At 35.3% G+C, this 26149-nt stretch overlaps 1 pseudogene; it reads right to left on the bottom strand.

Annotated features, from left to right (window-relative positions):
• On the bottom strand, positions 1–21487 carry LOC149211570 (protein TRANSPORT INHIBITOR RESPONSE 1 pseudogene; annotated as a pseudogene).
• Between the last annotated feature and the right edge of the window lie 4662 nt (positions 21488–26149).

Here is a 26149-nt window from a genome sequence, read left to right on the forward strand (position 1 = left end):
CTATGATATATCAATAAGCAATCCCGATATTGCTAATCATTGTAAACCCTTACAAATGTTTAGAATTGTTCCAAAAGCCTCATCCATAGATTCATTTGTCAAATGATCTAACTGGTATGGATTCATGATACAAAGGTAGAAATGTGTTAACTTGGGGCAATTTTGAGCCATTGCAATAATTGTTGCATTTGTCATTTTCCTACAAAAATACGAAACATAATTATGATTAGGACATCCTTGAGATATTGCAAGGATTCCTTTTTCTATGACACTAACTCGATCCTAGCCAAATGGATCCATTAGAAAAACCTGTAATTCTCTTAAGTTTTTACAACTTGATGATACAATTTCCAAGCCCTTGTCTCCAGCAATATCAAGAACCCAAATCCGTAATAGGTGATGACAATTAAAAGCAAGCCAGAACCACTCCATACTTCAGATATTGGCATAGCTTGAATTAAAAAAATGTCAAGTTTGAGCACACATAATACAAGGCAGGAAGATACATAGGTTTTACTTTCCACATCCCTGAAAAAGTTCTAAGTTCCTTATAGTTGTTAAACGATTCTTCCAAATATATAAATTTCCGCCAATTGAACTCTTGAAAATGAACATGTACCCAACTCCATCAACTAAGGAGCTATTACAAGAAGTCACTTCAATTGTTCTAAATAAAGAGTTTTATTTAGTTTCAAACTCCTTAGAGAAGTGCATCTAGCCACAAGCCTCTCAAGGGCATCAAAATTCACCTCACTTTGTAGACAAGTAAAATTAACTAAAAGTAGAGAAGCATGAATTTTTAGAAAATAGTTCGTCCAGAAATTGCCTTAATTATCCACCTCACTCTCATGTAGGTCCAACATTTGCATGTTCCTGCAATGGGTTGCGATGATTGTTAGGCTATCAGTGTTTAAGCCTTCACAATTTGTGAGCGAGAGAGCGTGGAAATTAAGGAAGGAATGCACTATGAGATCAAGGCTTTCATCCACGACAATGATGCTCTTAAGCCTGAGCTCCCAAAGCCATGTATAGGCTCTATGTGTGACTAGGAACAAGGGGTGAATTTCCACCCCCTAGTGGAGAGGAACGAGGTTGAAATTCAAGAAGTGTGGATTCCCCTTGAGAGTTATGCTTGTTATATTGTGGAAGTGCCTCACCAAGATCATCAACGAGATGGAATAATAGTTTCCATTGAAGACCTTCTAGAAGCTCTAGGCCTTACATACCAACAAAACCATGCACCTATCCTTGATCGAATTCACAAACAACACATGCTCCAACACCTCATTTGGAAATGAATATGAAGAATACCCTCTCTTCTTCAACATTCTAGCCCCCTTCACATTGTTGGCCTTCATTCATAGGTCTACAGTTCTATTCATCTTCTTTACATCAATGATCTCATCCCCATTGCCAAAAAATTTAACTATGAAATGACTAGGATTGCCATGTGTAGGTTTGTAATTAATAGGTGGATCTCCTATAGCGCTTGCAGATTTTTTTATCCCCAAGCTTTGGAAGCAACCACTAAGGGGAGAGGGGAATGGATTTTTTAGACCTGTGTAGATATCATGTGTTCAGAGACTCCATGTTATGTAGTGTAATCACAGAAATCTAAGGTTTGTTGTCGGCCATGGTCTTTTGAAAGAGAGGTTCACACAATAGAGGATGCTAAAACTCGTTGTCTATATAAGTGATAAGCAAATTTGTCACATATTTTACTTGAGATCTCATCATGGTTGAGGATGAGACAAAATGACTACCAAAAAATAATTTCTTTGATACCACTGATCTAGATCTTAGGGTTAAAATCTGAGAAACTTGAATGTGGAGAGAGAAGAAGAAAACACCCAAAGAAAGTCTATTGAAATAAAGAAAAATAGTTACAGTTACATTGTGGTAGGTCCCTCTATCCTTTTACAAACTAAGACTTGTTATTTATAGCTTCCATGAGCTACAATTCCATGTGTAAATACCATGGGTGAATTCCACTTCCAATTCAAATGACCCCAAAATTCATGAAAATGATTCTTTTATTTTGTGGCAGAGGTTTTCTAACAACGCATCTAAAAGATTTTTCTCATGATTTTTTTTTTTTTGGGGGGGGGGGGGGGGGGGGGGGTTGTTAAATAATTGCCCCAAAATAGATTTTTCATGGTGGTTTTTTGAAAACACCCCTAAAATTCATGAGAATTTAACTTTTTGATGCAGTTTTCGAAAACCCCCCTCAAAAAAAGTCATGAGAATTAAACATTTGGAGGTAGTCATTTAACGTCTGCCTCTAAAAGTTCAATTCTCATGACGTTTTTTTTCAGGGGTGGGGGTGTCCAAACCACCTCCAAAATTTCAATTATTGTGAATTTTAAAGGGGGTTGTATGACAACCCCCCTTAAAGTCATGACAATGTAACTTTTGGAGGCAATTTTTGACAACCCCCCCTGCCCCTCCCTAGAGAAGTGCATCTAGCCACAAGCCTCTCAAGGGCATCAAAATTCACCTCACTTTGTAGACAAGTAAAATTAACTGAAAGTAGAGAAGCATGAATTTTTAGAAAATAGTTCGACTAGTAATCGCCTTAATCATCCACCTCACTCTCATGTAGGTCCAACTTTTGCATGTTCCTGCAATGGGTTGAGATGATTGTCAAGCTATCAGTGTTTAAGCCTTCACAATTTGTGAGCGAGAGAGCATGGAAATTAAGGAAGGAATGCATTATGAGATCAAGGCCATGTATAGGCTCTATGCATGACTAGGAACAAGGGATGAATTTTCGCCCCCCCAATGGAGAGGAATGAGTTTGAAATTCAAGAAGTGTGGATTCCCCTTGAGAGTTATGCTTTTTATCTTGTGGAAGTGCCTCACTAAGATCATCAACGAGATGGAATAATAGTTTCCATTGAATACCTTCTAGCAACTCTAGGCCTTACATACCAGCAAAACCATGCACCTATCCTTGATCGAATTCACAAACAACACATGCTCCAACACCTCATTTGGAAATGAATATGAAGAATCCCCTCTCTTCTTCATCATTCTGACCCCCTTCACACTGTTGGCCTTCATTCATAGGTCTACAGTTCTATTCATCTTCTTTACATCAATGATCTCATCCCCATTGCCAAAAAATTTAACTATGAAATGACTGGGATTGCCATGTGTAGGTTTGTAATTAATAGGTGGATCTCCTATAGCGATTGCAGATTTTTTCTCCCCAAGCTTTGGAAGCAACCACTAAGGGGAGAGGGGAATGGAGTTTTTAGACCTATGTAGATATCATGTGTTGAGAGACTCCATGTGATGTAGTGTAATCACAGAAAGCTAAGGTTTGTTGTCAGCCATGGTCTTCTGAAAGAGAGGTTTGCACAATAGTGGATGCTAAAACCCATTGTCCATATAAGTGACAAGCAACTTTGTCATATCTTTTACTTGAGATCTCATCATGGTTGAGGATGAGACAAAATGACTACTAGAAAAGAATTTCTTTGATACCACTGATCTAGATCTTAGGGTTAAAATCTGAGAAACTTGAATGTGGAGAGAGAAGAAGAAAACACCCAAAGAAAGTCTATTGAAATAAAGAAAAATAGTTACAGCTACATTGTGGTAGATCCCTCTATCCTTTTACAAACTGAGACTTGTTATTTATAGCCTCCATGAGTTACAATGCCATGGGTAAATACCATGGGTGAATTCCACTTCCAATTCAGATCACCCCAAAATTCATGAAAAATGTTGTTGTTGTTGTTGTTGTTTTTTTTTTTTTTTTTTTTTTTTTTTTTTTTTTTTTTTTTTTTTTTTGTGGCAAGGGGTTTCTAACAACCGCCTCTAAAAGTGTTTTCTCATGATTTTTCCTTTACGGGGGGTGTTAAATAATTGCCCCAAAATACATTTTTCATGGTGGTTTTTTGAAAACCCCCCTAAAATTCATGAGAATTTAACATTTGGATGCGGTTTTTGAAAACCCCCTCAAAAAAAGTCATGAGAATTGAACATTTGGAGGTAGTCATTTAATGATTGCCTCTAAGAGTCCAATTCTCATGACTATTTTTTTTCGGGGGGTGTGGTGTCCAAAACCACCTCCAAAAGTTTAATTATTGTGAATTTTAAATGGGGTTGTATGACAACCCCCCTTAAAGTGACGAGAATATAACTTTTGGAGGCAATTTTTGACAACCCCACCGCCCCCCCCCCCCCCCCCCCCTCCCACCCCCCAATCCCCTAGAGAAGTGCATCTAGCCCCAAGCCTTTGAAGGGCATAAAAATTCACCTCACTTTGTAGACAATTAAAATTAACTGAAAGTAGAGAAGCATGAATTTTTACAAAATAGTTCAGCCAGTAATCGCCTTAATCATCCACCTCACTCTCATGTAGGTCCAAATTTTGCATGTTCCTGCAATAGGTTGCGATGATTTTCAGACTATCAGTGTTTAAGCCTTCACAATTTGTGAGCGAGAGATCGTGGAAATTAAGGAAGGAATGCATTATGAGATCAAGGCTTCCATCCACGACAATGATGCTCTTAAGCCTGAGCTCCCATAGCGTTGTATAGACTCTACCCATGACTAGGAACAAGGGGTGAATTTCTGCCCCCCAATGGAGAGGAATGAGGTTGAAATTCAAGAAGTTTGGATTCCCCTTGAGAGTTATGCTTGTTATCTTATGGAAGTGCCTCACTTTTTAACATGGTATTAGAGCTATAGGACGGAGGAACCTATATGCTCAGTGGATGATTTGAGCTTCCTAGACAAGCCTAGGCCAATACTTAACCAAATTTTGGCTTGCCCCAATCCCTATTTCCTTGCATTATTTCCTTGGGAATTCCCCCCTATTAATTAGGGAAATTCCTCAATATGAATTGCACAATCCTCACAGACCTTCCTTTGACTGCATGCACCACCTGTACAATTAAGATGATTACACAACTACTACCCTTGAACTCCAATCTCAACTGGGTAACTCTCAGATTTGACATGCATGAGTTATTTATTAGTGAATCATTAGTTAACTGGGTTAACACATGAAGAAACACTCCACTGTCTAACCTCCTACTACTTTCTCCATCTGTTAGAACTAGTTTAACTGACTTTTACTTAGTTAAACATAATTAATTAATTACAACTCAAAATAAACTCAAGCAAGACTCTTGTAATGTAGGAGACACTCTACATGACTCGAGTCATACCCTAAACTCGAATTAATTGATCCAACTAAGTCAAATTGACTTATTTAACTCATACAAGTTGTCTTGTGATGTGGAATTATAAATTTGTTCCTAATTTAATTCAAGGAAAAAATTAAATTAGGATTTCCTTATTGCGTTTTCAACAAAAACCCAAACATCAATGAAGCCCAAAATTCAAAGCAAACGAGAGATGAGATAATTCAGAATTGAAGTGATATTCCAAATAGGCGGAATCAGGAGGCCAAACCTGTAATTTCCATATGTGTTGTGGGAGGATCCTCGCGAGAGAGAGGGAATATTGGAGTAGTCACATTTCATGATCAAGAACAAACCGCCTAGCTTCATTTTCTCCATGTATTAATTATGTTGATTCGAGAACAACAACTTTGTTTTCTTCCCACTTTGGATGGCTAATTATAAGAATGTTGAGGCACTCTTTTCTCACCAAGAGATTTCCTTCTCGCCACCTTTTATAATTATTAACCTTCTTCACTACATGACCTTCTATAATGAGTGACCTTTTCTCTTATTTTTGCAAAACCCTATGCAGTTATACCTTCCCTAAACACCGATGAACTAACTCTATGTCATAGCAACAACCATTAACTTTCTATGTTCTCATCCCTTTGCTTGGTGACAATATAACCATGCACGTTGCCAGGTGGAAGGCAACCTACCCTCCTTTATTTACTTACAAGTTGTCATGTCAGAGCCAAGTCACATGGCCCATCAATGGAGAAAATTTTTATCAAATTAGTATATAAAGTAATTATTTTTATTAAAATATAAAAAAATTACATCTTATCAATACTCATCTCTAATTAAATTTGGGTAAAGAAGATTCATAAAAATACAAATTAATGAAATTTCATTATAAAATATGTATAAAAAGAGGAGATACTTAAAGCATCTTTAAAATGAGTGAAGGAAAATTCATGCGTAAGATTGAGTTTTGCAAGCCAATTTTAAACATTATGGGAAAGGTAATTTATCTTCACATATAAAATTGGAAAATGGTGATTAATAAATTATTATAAATTTATATTTTTAGTGAAATTTAAATAAATAAATTATAAAAGAAAAATTATACAAAATATTAAGAGATTTATATGTTTCTTAATTTTATTTACTTAAATAATGAATTAATAAAATAAGATATTCTAGATGATGTTGGATTTAGGATTTTATTATAAATGATTTTAAAATAGAGTAAACTTTCTCATTAAAACACAATAATTTTTTATTTTCATAAATATATAAATATAATAAAATTTATAATAATTTTAATAGAAAAAGTCAAGTTTATGTAATTTTTTTATTTTTAATTTTATTTTTTTCAAAATATGTATTAGATTTTTATTTTTTTAATTTCGATTATTAACTATCATGATGCTTAATAACCCAAAAATATTTTCCTGAGGTAAACATCTACTAAAAAATTAAACTTTGAATCTCACCATTTCAATAATACTTCATAATGCACCAATGACACTACCTCCATCTCATAATTTCAGTGATGCTTCATAATACACCAATTAAACTGGCCCATAAATTAATAACCTTGAAAATTTTCACTAAATGTTTATCAATAATAAATTCATTCTTTATTAACCATAAAAATTAATTAATTTAACTAAAATTTAACATTATCACTACATAATTTATATATAATATAATTATAAAATATTAAAAATATTTATCTTTAGTTCACAACAATAACAAAATAAAATGTTAGAGATAATGGAGAATATCTTAGAATAGTGAGTTGCTTCATGAGACCTGAGGATAGGAATTAGTTTCTATTTCTTAGGTTATGGTTCTAACTTCCCTAAATCTATGATTGCTATATAATGTGTGATGTTCATTGATAATGTAGGGTGTTCTGCAGAGCCAGACTCTCCTGGATCAGACTTTCTTTCGTACAGCTGACCAATGGGTTCTTTTTTTTATTAGTTCCAACATCACTTTTTAACATGGTATCAGAGCTACAGGATGGAGGAACCTGTACGCTGAGTGGAGGATTTGAAAGGCACGCCTGAAGCGAAATCGTCGCGTGATTTTGTGGGCGAATCACATCGATCCCGATGTGAGGTGCCTCTGAAGGTATCTGAACAAATGTTTAGTTTCCTTCCAATAAAGTTTGGTTGGCATAACCATTTTTTTACTAAGCTAGTTAACTAAAAAACATATGTTTGGTCATATATTCAACTATACATACGTGAACCCACAAGTTGCCTGTAAACAATAGCCTCCACTTCAACTGAAGTAACATCTTCCTTCCTCCAATTTCATGATAGAGGAGTCTCCATTGGTTTTCTTCTCTCCATGTGGAACTTCTTCAGTGTCTGATTAGAATAATTTCCCTAACAAACAAAAATTTCCTCATTTCCTTACCATACTTCCATACCAAGGAAATAATGTATGAACCTTAGGTCCTTCATCTCGAATTCTCTTGCAAGATCCTCTTTGCAAGATTTTAGCAGCTTCTCATCACCCGCTACAATTAAATCATCGACATATAAAACTATAATCAACAATTTACCTTCAACCACAATATAGTAAATTTTTGCGTTTGCTTCACTTTTGGTGAAGCCTAACCTAATGAAATAGTTGTCAATACTAGTGTACCAAGCACGAGGTATTTGTTTCAATCCATACAACTCTTGCTTGAGTCTGAACACATGAGGCTCTCTGTTGAAAGTCTCAAATGATTTTGTCTACTCAATGTACACCTCTTCCTCAATCACTCCATTGAGGAATGTTGTCTTCATATCCATATGATGTATCTTCCATCCCATCTATGTTGAAAGTGCTAGAATAGGTATGATTGAAGAGTACCTTGCTACTGGAGAAAAGGTATCCTCATAATTTATTCCCTCCACATGAGAGAACCATATGGCCACAAATGTGGCCTTGTGCTTCTTGACACCCACATCTATTTCTTGCTTTAACTTGTAAATCCATCTAGAACTCACTACTAAATTATCTTCTGATCTTAGGACCACTTCCCAAACACTTTTTCTGATAATGGATTCATACTCCTCTATCATTGCATCAACCCATATTGGTTGATGAACTGCTTCCTCAAATGACGATGGCTCAATCTCTACACTCTCGCTCATCTGAGCCATGTAGCCAGTGTATAAATTTGGTGACTTTCTCTCCCTACACTATGATGTATGCATCAATCTGCTAGCCTCTCTGGTGTGCTTCCTTCCATCTCTGGAATTCTTTGCATGAGTGGGTGCTTCCACTCTCTTTTCCTCTACATGTGGTTGCTCCACATTATCTTGAGGTTCTTCCTTTTCAGCCAAAAGCTCCTCATATGCATGTAACTGAATCTCTCTCTCAAGGGAACATCTCATGGCATTATCTTCATCGAACTTCACATCTCTATGGACCTCAGGAATCCTGTGAGATGGTAGGTACACCCGATAGTTGTGAGGTGTATGAGTGTACCCCACAAATATGCTTAAATCAACTATTGGCTCTTTTTCCTTGAATCCTTCATAGCATGATAGTAAACTGATGAACCAAAGATCCTGAAGTGTGCCTCATCCAATTTGTTACCTAAAAAAGCTTATTCTGGTGTACTCATTCTGAGAATCTGATAAGGAATCATGTTCTATACATGTACAGTTGTGTTGCATGCCTCAAACCATAAGTACAATAGTAGGCCCTGATTACGTAACATTTCCCGTGCAACTCCCACAATACTTATGTTCTTCCTTTCAGCATCCCCATTTTGTTGTGGGTTATGGGATGCTATTAACTCCCATCGAATGCCTTCTGATACACCGAAGTTATTGAATTCATTTGACACATACTCTCCACCATTATCACTCTTGAGAGCCTTCACTTCCCTGCCAGTGTCTTTCTCTGCAACTCCTTTAATTTCACAAAATTTAGAGAACGTATGATCTTTCTTTTGCATGAAGAATCCAACACTTACATGAGAAATCATCTACAATATTAAATAATACTTGTTCTTGGTCCTGGAGGTTGGCGAGAATGATCCACACAAATCTAAGTGAACTTTTTCAAGGATCGATTGCGCTCGACTGTCCTTATCATGAAATGTGGCTTTCGCGTATTTCCTCAATGTACACCCTTTCCATGTATCTCTCTGCTCTAGTGCGCCCTTGGGAAATCTTGTAGAAATATGCTGCATGGTCTTCAAATCTACATGGTGCAAGTGGCCAAATCTTCTATGCCACAATTCATCGATGTCTCAACTCTACACCTTCCCTACTTTTGTGCTCAAGGAAGAACAATCTTCTACATCAAATTTGTAGAGTTTCTTCACCCAAACCCTGATCCTCTTAACTTTTCTTGAGGCTATGTGATGAAGGAAAGCCTTTCCTTTTCTAAATATAACATCGTAGCCACAATCCTCCAACATAGAAACTAAAACCAAATTCTTCTTTAGACCTAGAACATACAAGTCATCTTTTAATGTGAGATGAAAATGAAACTCCCTCTAAAAAGTAACAATACCGATTCTGACAACGCTATACCTTCCATCATCTTCCATTTCTATGTGCATATAGAGGTCCTTCTCCTCCAAGTCACTAAAATTTTCTTTGTTGTTGGTCATATGGAATGAGGCTCCACTATCCAGATACCACACACTACCCATCACTGATGTCACCATGCTTGCAATGAGAGTGAAATCCAATTCGAAATGTGAAGCAAGAGCTTCACCTGCCACTCCCCCCGAGAGCTTCTTGTGGGTCTTCTTGTGCAGATGCTTCATGGCAAAGTGTCCTAGCTCATGATAGTGAAAACATTTAATCTTTGACAAGTCCTTCTTATTTTCATCTTGGATGGAATTTCATTTGGATTGGAATTTATTTTCTTTCTCTTTCTTCGCCTTTCTAGCTAAGGCACAGTTCTCCTCAGCATCATGCTTGGATGAGGTTCCATCTTTGGGGCTCCGCGTTATATCTTCTTGCACCAAATCCGACCACAAATGCTCCCACTCGGGTAGCTTCTCCCTCCCATTTATCAAACCTTGGTTGTTGTGCTAGCTCTTGGGAAGGCCTGGAAGTGTTAGGCTAACGAGATCATCTTAAACAACTGTAATACCAACACTCGCAATCTCATCCCGAAATTTGGTGAACTTGCTCAAGTACTATGGTATTGTGTCACCCTTCTCCATCTTGATTTTCTGAAGTTTGTCCTTCAGGGCCAGCTTCCTGTGGTCACTTTTGTTATGAAATAGGTTTTTCAAGGCCTTCCACATGCATATGGAGTCTCCTTCCTATGGAGGTTTGAGAAAATATGATCTTTAATGCCTTCTAGTATGATCCTTCTAGCCTTTGCAACAAATTTCCTCCACTTTGCTAGATCTTGAGCATCAGTTGCTGAAGGCTTAGGAATATATTTTTCTATGAATTCCTTTAGCCCGTCGTCTTCTAACACTTCCTCCATCCTATCCTTCCAAGAAATATAGTTCGAACTACCCTCAAGGGAATATTCGAGTCTCAATCCATACAACGACATCTCGTTGGCTTTGAGAAACTATATGCAAATTCAAATTCACCTGCAAAAGACTAACATGTATTGTTCTCTTCTAAAGTAATTTATGCTCTTATACCATGTAGAAATTCCTTGTAGATTCAAACTCCTAATTGTAATTTACTAAAACAATAGAATTGGATCTATTCTACTCATTAGTGGAAACAATTAAAAGATCGTAAAATCACAAAGCATACAAGAGAAAGAATTCAATCATCACATTACATAATGATTTTCAGGCGAAATCCACAACTAAAAATCTGTGCTATCTGTATATTGCATTAGTCAGAAAATATGAGAAGATTACAATGCTTTTCTCATGCTTGAGCGACCTCTGCACTATCTCTATCTATCTCAGAGCTTCCTAGACAAGCGTAGGCCAATACTTAACAAAATTTTGGCTTACCCCAGTACCTATTTACGTGCGTTATTTCCTGAAGAATTCCCCCCCCCCCCCCCCCATTAATTAGCGAAATTCCTCAATATGAATTGCGCAATCCTCACAGGCCTTCCTTTGACTGCATGTACCACCTGTACAATTTAGATGATTACACAACTGATTTCACACTACCCTTGAACTCCAATCTCAACTAGGTAACTCTCATATCTGACATGCTTGAGTTATTTATGAGTGAATCATCAGTTAACGGGTTGAACACATGAAGCAAAACCCCATTGTCTAACCCCCTACAAGTTCATCCATCTGTTAGAACTAGTTTAACTGACTTTAACTTAGTTAAACTGAATCAACTAATTACAACTCAAAATAAACTCAAGCAGGACTCTAATAGTATAGGAGACACTCTACATGACTCTATTTATACCCTCGAATAGAATTAATTGAGCCAACTAAGTCAAATTGACCAATTTATCTCATAAAATTTGTCTTGTGATGTGGAATTATAAATTTATTCCTAATTTAATTTAAGGAAAAAATTAAATTAGGATTTTCTTGTTGCATTTTCAACAAAACCAAAACATCAATGAAGCCCAAAAATGAAAGCAAATGACAGATGAGATAATTCAAAATTGAAGTGAGATTCTAGAGAGGCGGAACCAGGAGGCCAAACCTATAATTTCCAGATGTGTTGCGGGAGGATGCTTGTGAGAGAGAGGGAATACTGGAGTAGTCACATTTCATGATCAAGAACATACCGCCTAGCCTCATTTTCTCCATGTATTAATTATGTTGGTTCGAGAACATCAACTTTGTTTGTTTCCCACTTTGGATGGCTAATTATAAGCATGTTGAGGCACTCTTTTCTCACCAAGCGATTTCCTTCTCGCCACCTTTTAAAATTATTAACCTTCTTCACTCCATGACCTTCTATAATGAGTGACCTTTTTCTTGTTTGTTCAAAACCCTATGCAATTATACCTTCCTTAAAAACCAATGAACTAACTCTGGGTCATCGCAACAACCATTAACTTTCTATGTACTCATCCCTTTGCTCGACGATGATATAACCATGCACGTTGCCAGGTGGAAGGCAACCTACCCTCCTTTATTTACTTACATGTTATCATGTTAGAGCCAAGCCACATGGTCCATCAACGGAGAAAAATCTATCAAATTATTATATAAAATATTTATTTTTACTAAAATATAAAAAATGTACATCTTATCCATATTCATCTCACATTAAACTTGGGTAAAGAAGATTCATAAAAATATAAATTAATGAAATTTCATTATAAAAGATGTATAAAAAGAGGAGATACTAGAAGCATCTTTAAAATGATTGAAGGACAATACATGCAGAAGATTGAGTTTGCCAAGCCAATTATAAACATTATGTGAAAAGTAATTTATCTTGACATATAAAATTGGAAATGGTGAGTAATAAATTATTATGAATTTATATTTTTAGTAAAATTTAAATAAAAATTTATAAAAGAAAAATTGATACAAAATATTAAGAGATTTATATGTTTCTTAATTTTATTTACTTAAATAATAAATTAACAAAATAAGATATTTTAGATGATGTTGGATTTAGGATTATATTATAAATTCTTTTAAAATAGAGTAAACTTTCTCGTTAAAAGCTAATAATTTCTTATTTTCATAAATATGTAAATATAATAAACATTATAATACTTTTAATAGAAAAAATCAAGTTTAGGTAATTTTAAATTTTTTTATGTAATTTTTTCATTTTTTCAAAATATTTATTAGATTTATTATTTTTTTTAAATCTCAATTATTAACCATCATGATGGTTAATAACTCAAAAATATTTTTCTTGAGGTAAACATCTACTAAATATTTAAACTTTGAATCTCACCATCTCAATAATACTTCATAATGCACCAATTACACTACCTCCATCTCAAAATTTCAGTGGTACTTCATAATAGACCAATTAAACCGATCCATAAATAAATAACCTTAAAAAAATTCACTAAATTTTTATCAGTAGTAAATTCATTCATTATTAACCATAAAAATTAATTAATTTAACTAAAAGTTAACATTATCACTACATAATTTATATATAATACTAATTATAAAATATTATAAATATTTATCTTTAATTCACAACAATAACTAATTACATTATATGCAATAAAAATAAATAATATAAAAAAATATTTAATAAGAATAAAATGTTAGAGATAATGGAGAATATCTTAGAATAGTGAGTTGGTTCACGAGACCTTAGGATAGGAATTAGTTTCTATTTCTTAGGTTATGGTTCTAACTTCTCTAAATCTATGATTGCTATATAATGTGTGATGTACATGGACAATGTAGAGTGTTCTGCAGAGCCAGACTCTCCTCGTTCAGACTCTCTTTGGTAGAGCTGACCAGTGGGTTCTTCTTTTTATTAATTCCAACATCACTTTTTAACATGGTATCAGAGCTACAGGGTGGAGGAACCTGTACACTGAGTGGAGGATTTGAAACACGCGTCTGAAGTGAAATCGTCACATGATTTTGAGGGCTAATCACGACGATCCCACTGTGAGGTGCCTCTAAAGGTATCTCAACACATGTTTAGCTTCCTTCCAATAAAGTTTGGTTGGATTAACCATTTCTTGACTAAGCTAGTTAAATGCAAAACATATCTTTGGTCATGTTTCACCATATACATAAGTGAACCCACAAGTTGCCTGTAAATAGTAGCCTCCACTACTTCACCTGAAGTAGCATCTTCCTTCCTCCAATTTCCTGCTAGAGGAGTCTCCATGGGTTTTCTTATCTCCATGTGGAACTTCTTCAGTATCTCATTGGAATACTTTCACTGAGAAACAAAAATTTCCTCATCTCCTTGCCATACTTCCATAGCAAGGAAATAATGCGTGAACCTTAGGTCCATCTCAAATTCTCTTGCAAGTTCCTCTTTGCAAGATTTTAGCAGCTTCTCATCACCTGTTATAATTAAATCATCAACATATAAAAATATAATCAACAATTTACCTTCAACCACAATATAGTAAAGGTTCGCATCTGCTTCACTTTTGGTGAAACCTAACCTGGTGAAACAGTTTTCAATCCTGGTGTACCAAGCATGAGGTGCTTGTTTCAATCCATAGAACAATTGCTTGAGTCTGAACACATGCGATTCTCTATTGAAGGTCCCAAATCCTTATGTCTACTCAATGTACACCTCTTCCATAATCACTCCATTGAGGAATGTTGTCCTCACATCCATATGATGTATCTTCCATCCCATCTACGTTGAAAGTGCTAGAATAGATCTAATTGAAGAGTACCTTTCTACTAGAGAAAATGTATCCTCGTAATTTATTCCCTCCACATGAGAGAACCATATGGCCACAAATATGGCCTTGTGTTTCTCGACACTCCCATCTATTTCTTGCTTTACCTTCTAAATCCATCTGGAACTCAACACTGACTTATCTGGTGATCTTGGGACCACTTCCCAAACACTTTTTCTGATAATGGATTCATACTCCTCTATCATGGCATCAACCCATACTGGTTGATGCACTGCTTCCTCAAATGAGGATGGCTCAATCTCTACACTCTCGCTCATCAGAGCCATGTAGTGACTTCCTCTACCTACGCTATGATGTATGCATCAATCTGTTAGCCTCTTTGGTGTGCTTCCTTCCATCTCTGGAAGTCTCCGCATGAGTGGGTGCTTCCACTCTCTTCTCCTCTACATGTGGTTGCTCCACATCATCCTGAGGTTCTTCCTTTTGAGCCAAAAACTCCTCATCGACATGTAACTGAATCTCTCTCTCAAGGGAACATCTCATGTCATTCTCTTCATCAAGCTACACATCTCTATGAACCTCAAGCATCCTGTGAGATGTTAGGTACACCTGATAGTTGTGAGGTGTATGAGTGTACCCCACAAATATGCCCAAATCAATTATTGGCTCTCTTTTTCCTTGCATCCTTCGTAACATGATAGTAAACTGATGAACCAAAGATCCTGAAGTGTGCCACATCCAGTTTCTTACCTAAAAAGGCTTCTTCTGGTGTACTCATTCTGAGAATCCGATACGGACTCCTTTACTGCACATGTACAGTTGTGTTGCATGCCTCAACCCATAAGTGCAATAGTATGCCCTGATTATGTAACATTTCCCGTGCAACTCCCACAATACTTATGTTCTTTCTTTCAGCCACCCCATTTTGTTGTGGGTTATGGGGTGCTATTAACTCCCATCGAATGCCTTCTGAGACACTGAAGTTATTAAATTCATTTGACACATACTCTCCACCATTATCGCTCCTGAGAGCCTTCTCTTTCCTTCCAGTGTCTTTCTCAGCAACTCCTTTAATCTCACAAAATTTAGAGAATGTATGATCTTTCTTTTGCATGAAGAAAATCCAATGTTCACTTACATGAGAATTCATCCACAAATATTAAATAATACTTGTGCTTGGTCATGGAGGCTGTCGAGAACGATCCACACAAATATAAGTGAACTTTTTCAAGGATCGATTGCGCTCCACTGTCCTTATCATCAATTGTCGCTTTGGTGTACTTCCTCAATGTACACCCTTTGCATGTACCTCTCTACTCTAGTGAGCCATTGGGAAATATTGTAGAAATATGTTGCATGATCTTCAAATCTCCATGGTGCAAGTGGCCAAATATTCTATGCCACAATTCACTGATGTCTCCGCTCTGCACCTTCTCTACTTTTGTGCTCAAGGAAGCACAACCTTCTACATCAAATTTGTATAGTTTCTTCACCCAAACCTTGATCCTCTTAACTTGTCTTGAGGCTATGTGATGAAGGAAACCCTTTCCTTTGCTAAATATCACATCGTAGCCACGATCCTCCAACATAGAAACTGAAACCAAATTCTTCTTTAGACATAAAACATACATGACATCTTTTAATGTGAGATGAAAATGACACTCCCTCTGAAAAGTAACAGTACTGATTCCGACGACACTATACCTTCCATCATCTCCCATTTCAATGTGCATCTAGAGGTCCTTCTCCTCCAAGTCACTGAAATTTTCTTTGTTGTTAGTCATATGGAATGAGGCTCCACTATCCAGATACCACACACTACCCATCACTGATGTCACCATGCAAGCAATGAGGGTGAAATCCAACTTGAAATGTGAAGCAAGAGCTTCACCTACCACTCCTCCTGAGGGATTCTTGTTGGCCTTCTTGTGCAGACACTTCGTGGCAAAGTGTCCTAGCTCATGATAGTGAAAAAATTTAATCTTTGACAAGTCCTTCTTCTTGCCATCTTGGATGGAATTTCCTTTGGATTGGAAATTTTCTTTCTCTTTCTTCACCTTTCCAGCTAAGGCACAGTTCTCCTCATCATAATGATTTGATGAGGTTCCATATTTGGTGCTCTGCCTTATCTCTTCTTGCACCAAGTCCAACCACAAATGCTCCCACTCTCGTAGCTTATCCCTCCCATTTATTAAACCCTGGTATTTGTGCTAGCTCTTGGGAAGGCCTCGAAGTGTTAGGTTGACCAGATCATCTTCAACAATTGTAATGCCAACACTCCCAAGCTCATCCCGAAATTTGGTTAACTTTCTCAAGTACTATGGTATTGTGTCGCCCTTCTCCATCTTGATTTTTCAAAGCTTGTCCTTCAGTGTCAGCTTCCTCTGGTCACTTCTATTATGAAATAGGTTTGTCAAGGCCTTCCACATTGCATAAGGAGTCTCCTTCCTGTGGAGGTTTGAGACAATATGATCTTGGACTCCTTCTAATATGATCCTTCTCGCCTTTGCAATAAATTTCCTCCACTTTGCTAGATCTTGAGAATCAGTGGTTGAAGGCTTAGGAATATATTTTTCTATGAATTCCTTTAGCCCATTGTCTTCCAGCACCGCCTCCATCCTATCCTTCCAAGAAATATAGTTCGAACTACCCTCAAGGGCATATTCGAGTCTCAATCTGTAGAATGAAATCTCGTTGTCTTTGAGAAATTATATTGCAAATTCAAATTCACCTGGAAAAGAAAAACGTGTATTGTTCTCCTCTAAATTAATTTATGCTCTTATACCACATAGAAATTCCTTGTAGATTCAAACTCCTAATTGTAATTTACTAAAACAATAGAATTGAATCTATTCTACTCATTAGTGGAAACAATTAAACAATCGTGAAATCACAAAGCATACAAGAGAAAGAATTCAATCATCACATTACATAATGATTTTCTGGCGAAAGCCACAACTAAAAATCCGTGCTATCTGTATATTGCATTAGTCAGAAAATATGAGAAGATTACAATACTTTTCTCATGCTCGAACAACCTCTACACTATCTCTATTTGTCTCAGAGCTTCCTAGACAAGACTAGGCCAATACTTAACCAAATTTTGGCTTGCCCGAGTCCCTATTTCCTTGCATTATTTCCTTGGGAATTCCCCCCCATTAATTAGGGAATTTCCTCAATATGAATTGGTCAATCTTCACAGACCTTCCTTTGACTGCATGCACCACCTGCACAATTCAGATGATTACACAACCGATTTTACACTGCCCTTGAACTCCAATCTCAACTGGGTAACTCTCATATCTGACACACATGAGTTATTTATGAGTGAATCATAAGTTAACTCGTTGAACACATGAAGCAACACCCCACTGCCTTAACTCCTACTAGTTCCTCCATGTATTAGAACTAGTTTAACTGACTTTAACTTAGTTAAACTGAATTAATTAATTACAACCCAAAATAAACTCAAGCAAGACTCCTATAAAGTAGGAGACACTCTACATGACTCTAGTTATACCCTCAACTCAAATTAATTGAGACAACTAAGTCAAATTGACTTATTTAACTCGTACAAGTTGTCTTGTGATGTGGAATTATAAATTTATTCCTAATTTAATTCAAGGAAAAAAATAAATTAGGATTTTCTTATTGCATTTTCAACACCCAAACATCAATTAAGTGCAAAAATGAAAGCAAATGAGAGATAAGATCATTGAGAATTGAAGTGAGATTCCAGAGAGGCAGAATGAGGAGGCCAAACCTGTAATTTCCAGATGTGTTATGGGAGGATTCTCGTGAGAGAGAGGGAAGACTAGAGTAGTCATATTGCATGATCAAGAACAAACCGCCTAGCCTCATTTTCTCCATGTATTAATTATGTTTATTCGAGAACATCAACTTTGTTTGCTTCCCACTTTGGATGGCTAATTATAAGCATGCTCAGGCACTCTTTTCTCACCAAGCGATTTCCTTCTCGCCACCTTTTAGAATTAATAACATTCTTCACTCCATGACCTTCTATAATGAGTGGCCTTTTTTTTGTTTGTGCAAACCCTATGCAGTTATACCTTCCCTAAATGACGATGAACTAACTCTGTGTCATAGCAACAACCATTAACTTTCTATGTACTCATCCCTTTGCTCGGCGATGATATAACCATGCACGTTCCCAAGTGGAAGGCAACCTACCCTCCTTTATTTACTTACATGTTATCATGTCAGAGCCAAGTCACATGGCCCATTAATGGAGAAAAAATCTATCAAATTATTATATAAAAAAATTATTTTTATTAAAATATAAAAAAATTACATCTTATCAATACTTATCTTTAATTAAACTTGGGTAAAGAAGATTCATAAAAATATAAATTAATGAAATTTCATTATAAAAGATGTATAAAAAGAGGAGATACTTAAAGCATCTTTAAAATGAGTGAAGGAAAATACATGCATAAGATTGAGTTTGGCAAGCCAATTATAAAAATTATGGGAAAAGTAATTTATCTTGACATACAAAATTGGAAAATCGTGAGTAATAAATTATTATAAATTTGTATTTTTAGTAAAATTAAAATAAAAAATTATAAACAAAAGATTGATACAAAATATTAAGAGATTTATATGTTTCTTAGTTTTATTTACTTAACTAATAAATTAATAAAATAAGATATTTTAGATGATGTTGGACTTAGGATTACATTTTAAATTCTTTTAAAATAGAATAAACTTTCTCGTTAAAAGACAATAATTTCTTATTTTTATAAATATATAAATATAATAAACTTTATAATAATTTTAATAGAAGAAATCAAGTTTATGTAATTTTAAATTATTATTTTTATGTAATTTTTTTTATTTTTTCAAAAAAATTATTAGATTTATTATTTTTTTAAATCTCAGTTATTAACAGTCATGATAGTTAATAACTCAAAAATATTTTTCTTCAGGTAAACATCTACTAAAGATTTAAAATTTGAATATCACCATTTCAATAATACTTCATAATGCACCAATTACTCTACCTCCATCTCATAATTTCAGTGATACTTCATATTACACCAATTAAACTGGCCCATAAATTAATAACCTTAAAAAATTTCACTAAATTTTTATCAATAATAAATTCATTCTTTATTAACCATAAAAATTAATTAATTTAACTAAAAGTTAACATTATCACTACATAATGTATATATAATACTAATTATAAAATATTATAAATACTTATCTTTAATTCACAACAATAACTAATTACATTATATGAAATAAAAATAAATAATATAAAAAATTATTTAATAAGAATAAAATGTTAAAGATAATGGAGAATATCTTAGAATAGTAACTTGGTTCACGAGACCTCGGGATAGGAATTAGTTTCTATTTCTTAGGTTATGGTTCTAACTTCCCTAAATCTATGATTGCTATATAATGTGTGATGTGCATGGACAATATGGAGTGTTTTGAAGTGCCACACTCTCTTGGTTCATACTCTCTTTCGTAGAGCTACCAGTGGATTCTTTTTTTTATTAATTCCAACATCACTTTTAAACATGGTATCAGAGCTACAGGATAGAGGAACCTATACGCTAAGTGGAGGATTTGAAAGGCGCGGCTAAAGCGAAATCGTCACGTGATTTTGAGGGCTAATCGCGCCGATCCCACTGTGGGGTGCTTCTAAAGGTATCTCAACACATGCTTAGCTTCCTTCCAATAAAGTTTGGTTAGCTTAACCATTTCTTGACTAAGCTAGTTACATACAAAACATATTTTTGGTCATGTGTTCACCATATACATAAGTGAACCCACAAGTTGCCTGTAAATAGTAGCCTCCACTACTTCACCTGAAGTAGCATCTTCCTTCCTCCAATTTCCCACTAGAGGAGTCTCCATGGGTTTTCTTCTCTCCATGTGGAACTTCTTCAGTATCTCATTGGAATACTTTCCCTGAGAAACAAAAACTTCCTCGTCTCCTTGCCATACTTCCATACCAAGGAAATAATGCATGAACCTCAGGTCCTTCATCTCGAATTCTCTTGTAGGATCCTCTTTACAAGATTTTCGCAGCTTCTCATCACCAGTTATAATTAAATCATCGACATATAAAACTATAATCAACAATTTACCTTCAACCACAATATAGTAAAGGTTCGCATCTTTTTCACTTTTGGTGAAACCTAACCTAGTGAAATAGTTGTCAATCCTGGTGTATCAAGCATGAGGTGCTTGTTTCAATCCATAAAACGCTCACTTGAGTCTGAACACATGTGACTCTCTATTAAAGATCTCAAATCCTTTTTTCTACTCAATGTACACCTCTTCCTCAATCACTCCATTGAGGAATGTTGTCTTCAAATCCAAATGATGTATCTTCCATCCCATCTACGTTGAAAGTGCTAGAATAGATCTGATTGAAGAGTACCTTACTACTAGAGAAAAGGTATCCTCGTAACTTATTCCCTCCACATGAGAGAACCATATGGCCACAAATATGGCCTTGTGTTTCTTGACACTCCCATCCGTTTCTTGCTTTACCTTGTAAAGCCATCTGGAACTCACCATTGACTTATCTTATGATCTTGGTACCACTTCCCAAACACTTTTTCTAATAATGGATTCATACCTCTCTATCATGGCATCAGAGCCATGTAGCCAGTGTATCAATTTGGTGACTTCCTCTGCCTATGCTATGATGTATGCATCAATCTGTTAGCCTCTCTGGTGTGCTTCCTTCCATCTCTGGAAGTCTCTACATGAGTGGGTGCTTCCACTCCCTTTTCCTCTACATGTGGTTGCTCCACGTCATCCAGAGGTTCTTCCTTTTGAGCCAAAATATCCTCATCTGCATGTAACTGAATCTCTCTCTCAAGGGAACATCTCATGGCATTCTCTTCATCGAATTTCACATCTCTACGAACCCCAGGCATCCTGTGAGATGGTAGGTACATGCATCCTTTATTGGCTCTCTTTTTACTTGCATCCTTCATAACATGATAGTAAACTGATGAACCAAAGATCCTGAAGTGTACCACATCCAATTTCTTACCTGAAAAAGCTTCTTCTGGTGTACTCATTCTGAGAATCTGATAAGGACTCATGTTCTGCACATGTACAATTGTGTTGCATGCTTCAACCCATAAGTGCAATAGTAGGCCCTGATTATGTAACATTTCCTGTGCAACTCCCACAATACTTATGTTCTTCCTTTTAGCCACCCCATTATGGGTTATGGGGTGCTATTAACTCCCATTGAATGTCGTCTAATACACCGAATTTATTGAATTCATTTGACACATACTCTCCACCATTATCGCTCCTAAGAGCCTTCACTTTCCTGCCAGTGTCTTTCTCAGCAACTGATTTAAATTCACAAAATTTAGAGAATGTATTATCATTCTTATGCATGAAGAAAATCCAACACTTACATGAGAAATCATCTACAAATATTAAATAATACTTGTGCTTGGTCATGGAGGCTATCGAGAACGATCCACACAAACCTTAGTGAACTTTTTCAAGGATTGACTTTGCTCGACTGTCCTTATCATGAAATGTGGCTTTGGTGTACTTCCTCAATGTACTCCCTTTGCATGTATCTCTCTACTCTAGTGCACCCTTGGGAAATCTTGTAGAAATATGTTGCATGATCTTCAATTCTCCATGGTGCAAGTGGCCAAATCTTCTATTCCACAATTCATCGATGTCTCAACTCTACACCTTCTCTACTTTTGTGCTCAAGGAAGAACAATCTTCTACATCAAGTTTGTAGATTTTCTTCACCCAAACCCCGATCCTATTGACTTGTCTTGAGGCTATGTGATGAAGGAAAGCCTTTCCTTTGCTAAATATCACATTGTAGCCACGATCCTCCAACATAGAAATTGAAACCAAATTCTTCTTTAGACCTAGAACATACATGACACCTTTTAATGCGAGATGAAAATGACACTCGCTCTGAAAAGTAACAGTACTGATTCTGATAGTGCTATACCTTCCTTCATTTCCAATTTCGATGTGCATCTAGAGGTCCTTCTCCTCCAAGTCACTGAAATTTTCTTTAATGTCTGTCATATGGAATGAGGCTCCACTATCCAGATACCACACACTACCCATCATTGATGTCACCATGCAAGCAATGAGGGTGAAATCCAACTCGAAATGTGAAGGAAGAGCTTCACCTGCCACTCCTCCTGAGAGCTTCTTGTCGACCTTCTTGTGCGGACACTTTTTGGCAAAGTGTCCTAGCTCATGATAGTGAAAACATTTAATCTTTGACAAGTCCTTTTTCTTGCCATCTTGGATGGAATTTCCTTTGGATTGGAATTTATTTTCTTTCTCTTTCTTTGCCTTTCCAGCTAACGCATAGTTCTCCTCATGATCATGGTTGGATGAGGTTCCATCTTTGGTGCTCCACTTATCTCTTCTTGCATCAAGACCGACCACAAACGCTCCCACTCTCGTAGCTTCTCCCTCCCATTTATCAAACCCTGGTACTTGTGTTATCTCTTGGGAAGGCCTGTAAGTGTTAGGCTGACCAGATCATCTACAACAACTGTAATACTAACACTCCCAAGCTCATCCTGACATTTAGTGAACTTGCTCAAGTACTATGGTATTGTGTCGCCCTTTTCCATCTTGATTTTTCGAAGCTTTTCCTTCAGTGTCAGCTTCCTGTGGTCTCTTTTGTTATGAAAAAGGTTTTTCAAGGCCTTCCACATTGCATATGGAGTCTCCTTCCTATGGATGTTTGAGACAATCTGATCTTGAACTCCTTCTAGTATGATCCTTCTCGTCTTTGTAGCAAATTTACCCCACTTTGCTAGATCTTGAGCATCAGTTGTTGAATGCTTAAGAATATCTTTTTCTATGAATTCCTTTAGCCCGTTGTCTTCCAACACCGCCTCCATCTTATCCTTCCAAGAAATATAGTTCGAACTACCCTCAAAGGTATATTCAAGTCTCAATCCATAGAATGACATCACGTTGGCTTTGAGAAATTATATTTAAAATTCAAATTCACCTGCAAAAGAAAAACACGTATTGTTAGCTTCTAAAGTAATTTATGCTCTTATACCATGTAGAAATTCCTTGTAGATTCAAACTCCTAATTGTAATTTAATAAAACAATATAATTTAATCTATTCTACTAATTAGTGGAAACAATTAAACGATCATGAAATTAAGAAGCATACAAGAGAAAGAATTCAATCATCACATTACATAATGATTTTCTGGCGAAAGCAACAGCTAAAAATCTGTGCTATCTGTATATTGCATTAGTCATAAAATATGAGAAGATTACAATGCTTTGCTCATGCTTGAGCGACCTCTTCACTATCTCTATTTGTCTCAGAGCTTCTTAGACAAGCCTAGGCCAATACTTAACAAAATTCTGGCATGCCCCAGTCCCCACTTCCTTGCGTTATTTCCTTGGGAATTCCCCCCTATTAATTAGGGAAATTCCTCAATATGAATTGTGCAATCTTCACAGGCCTTCCTTTGATTGCTTGCACTACCTGTACAATTCAGATGATTACACAACAGATTTTACACTGCCCTTGAACTCTAGTCTCAACTGGGTAACTCTTAGATATGACATGCATAAGTTATTTATGAGTGAATCATAGTTAACTGGTTGAACACATGAAGCAACACCCCATTGTCTAACCTCCTACTAGTTCTTCCATCTATTAGAACTAGTTTAACTGACTTTTACTTAGTTAAATGTAATTAATTAATTACAATGCAAAATAAACTCAAGTAGGACTCCTATAATGTAGGAGACAGTCTACATCACTCTAGTTATACCCTCAACTCGAATTAATTAAGCCAACTAAGTCAATTTTACTTATTTAACTCGTAAAAGTTGTCTTGTGATGTGGAATTATAAATTTATTCCTAATTTAATTCAAGTAAAAAATTAAATTAGGATTTTCTTGTTGCATTTTTAACAAAACCAAACATCAATGAAGCCCAAAAATGAAAGAAAACGAGAGATGAGATAATTCAAAATTGAAGTGAGATTCTAGAGAGGTAGAACCAGGAGGCTAAACCTGTAATTTCCAGATGTGTTGCAGGAGGATGCTTGCGAGAGAGAGGGAAGACAGGGTAGTCACATTACATGATCAAGAACAAACCGCCTAGCCTCATTTTCTCCATGTATTAATTATGTTGATTCGAGAACATAAACTTTGTTTGCTTCCAACTTTGGATGGCTAATTACATGCATGTTGAGGCACTCTTTTCTCACCAAGCAATTTCCTTCTCGCCACCTTTTAGAATTATTACCTTCTTCGCTCCATGAACTTCTAGTGACCTTTTTTTCTTGTTTGTGCAAATCCCTATGCAGTTATACCTTCCCTAAATGCTCATGAACTAACTCTGTGTCATAGCAACAACCATTAGCTTTCTATGCACTTATCCCTTTGCTCAGCGACGATATAACCATGCACGTTGCCAGGTGGAAGGAAACCTACCTTCCTTTATTTACTTACATGTTATCATGTCAAAGGAAAGTCACATGGCCATCAATGCACCCTCAATGGAGAAAAATTCTATCAAATTATTATATAAAATTAAAAAAATTAAGTCTTATCAATACTTATCTCTAATTAAACTTGGGTAAAGAAGATTCATAAAAATATAAATTAATGAAATTTCATTATAAAAGATGTATAAAAAGAGGATATACTTAAAGCATCTTTAAAATGAGTGAAGGAAATACATGCATAAGATTGAGTTTTGCAAGCCAATTATAAACATCATGGGAAAGGTAATTTATCTTCACATATAAAATAGGAAAACGGTGATCAATAAATTATTATAAATTTATATTTTTAGTAAAATTATAAAAGAAAATTTGATACAAAATATTAAGAGATTTATATGTTTCTTAATTTTATTTACTTAAATAATAAATTAATAAAATAAGATATTTTAGATGATGTTGGATTTAGGATTATATTATAAATTCTTTTAAAATAGAGTAAACTTTCTCGAAGACAATAATTTCTTATTTTCATAAATATATAAATATAATAAACTTTATAATAATTTTAATAGAAAAAATCAAGTTTATGTAATTTTAATTTTTTTTTCAAAATATTTATTACATTTATTATTTTTTTAAATCTCAATTATTAACTATCATGATGGTTAATAACTTAAAAATACTTTTCTTGAGGTAAACATCTACTAAAGATTTAACTTTGAATCTCACCATTTCAATAATACTTCATAATGCACCAATTACACTACCTCCATCTCATAATTTCAGTGATACTTCATAATACACCAACTAAACTGGCCCATAAATTAATAACCTTAAAAAATTTCACTAAATTTTTATCAATAATAAATTCATTCTTTATTAACCATAAAAATTATTTAATTTAACTAAAAGTTAACATTATCACTACATAATTTATATATAATACTAATTATAAAATATTATAAATATTTATCTTTAATTCACAACAATAACTAATCACATTATATGCAATAAAAATATAGATATAAAAAATTATTTAATAAGAATAAAATGTTAGAGATAATGGAGAATATCTTAGAATAGTGAGTTGTTTGACGAGACCTCAGGAGAGGAATTAGTTTCTATTTCTTAGGTTATGGTTCTAACTTCCCTAAATCTATGATTGTTATATAATGTGTGATGTACATGGACAATGTAGAGCATTATGGAGAGCCATAATCTCCTGGTTCAGACTCTCTTTCGTAGACCTGACCAGTGGGTTCTTTCTTTT

This window comes from Pinus tabuliformis, chromosome 1_1, assembly GCF_031772625.1.
Source record: "Pinus tabuliformis cultivar Carrire ecotype Pingquan chromosome 1_1, CPIR1, whole genome shotgun sequence".
In the NCBI taxonomy this organism is placed as follows: Eukaryota; Viridiplantae; Streptophyta; class Pinopsida; order Pinales; family Pinaceae; genus Pinus; species Pinus tabuliformis.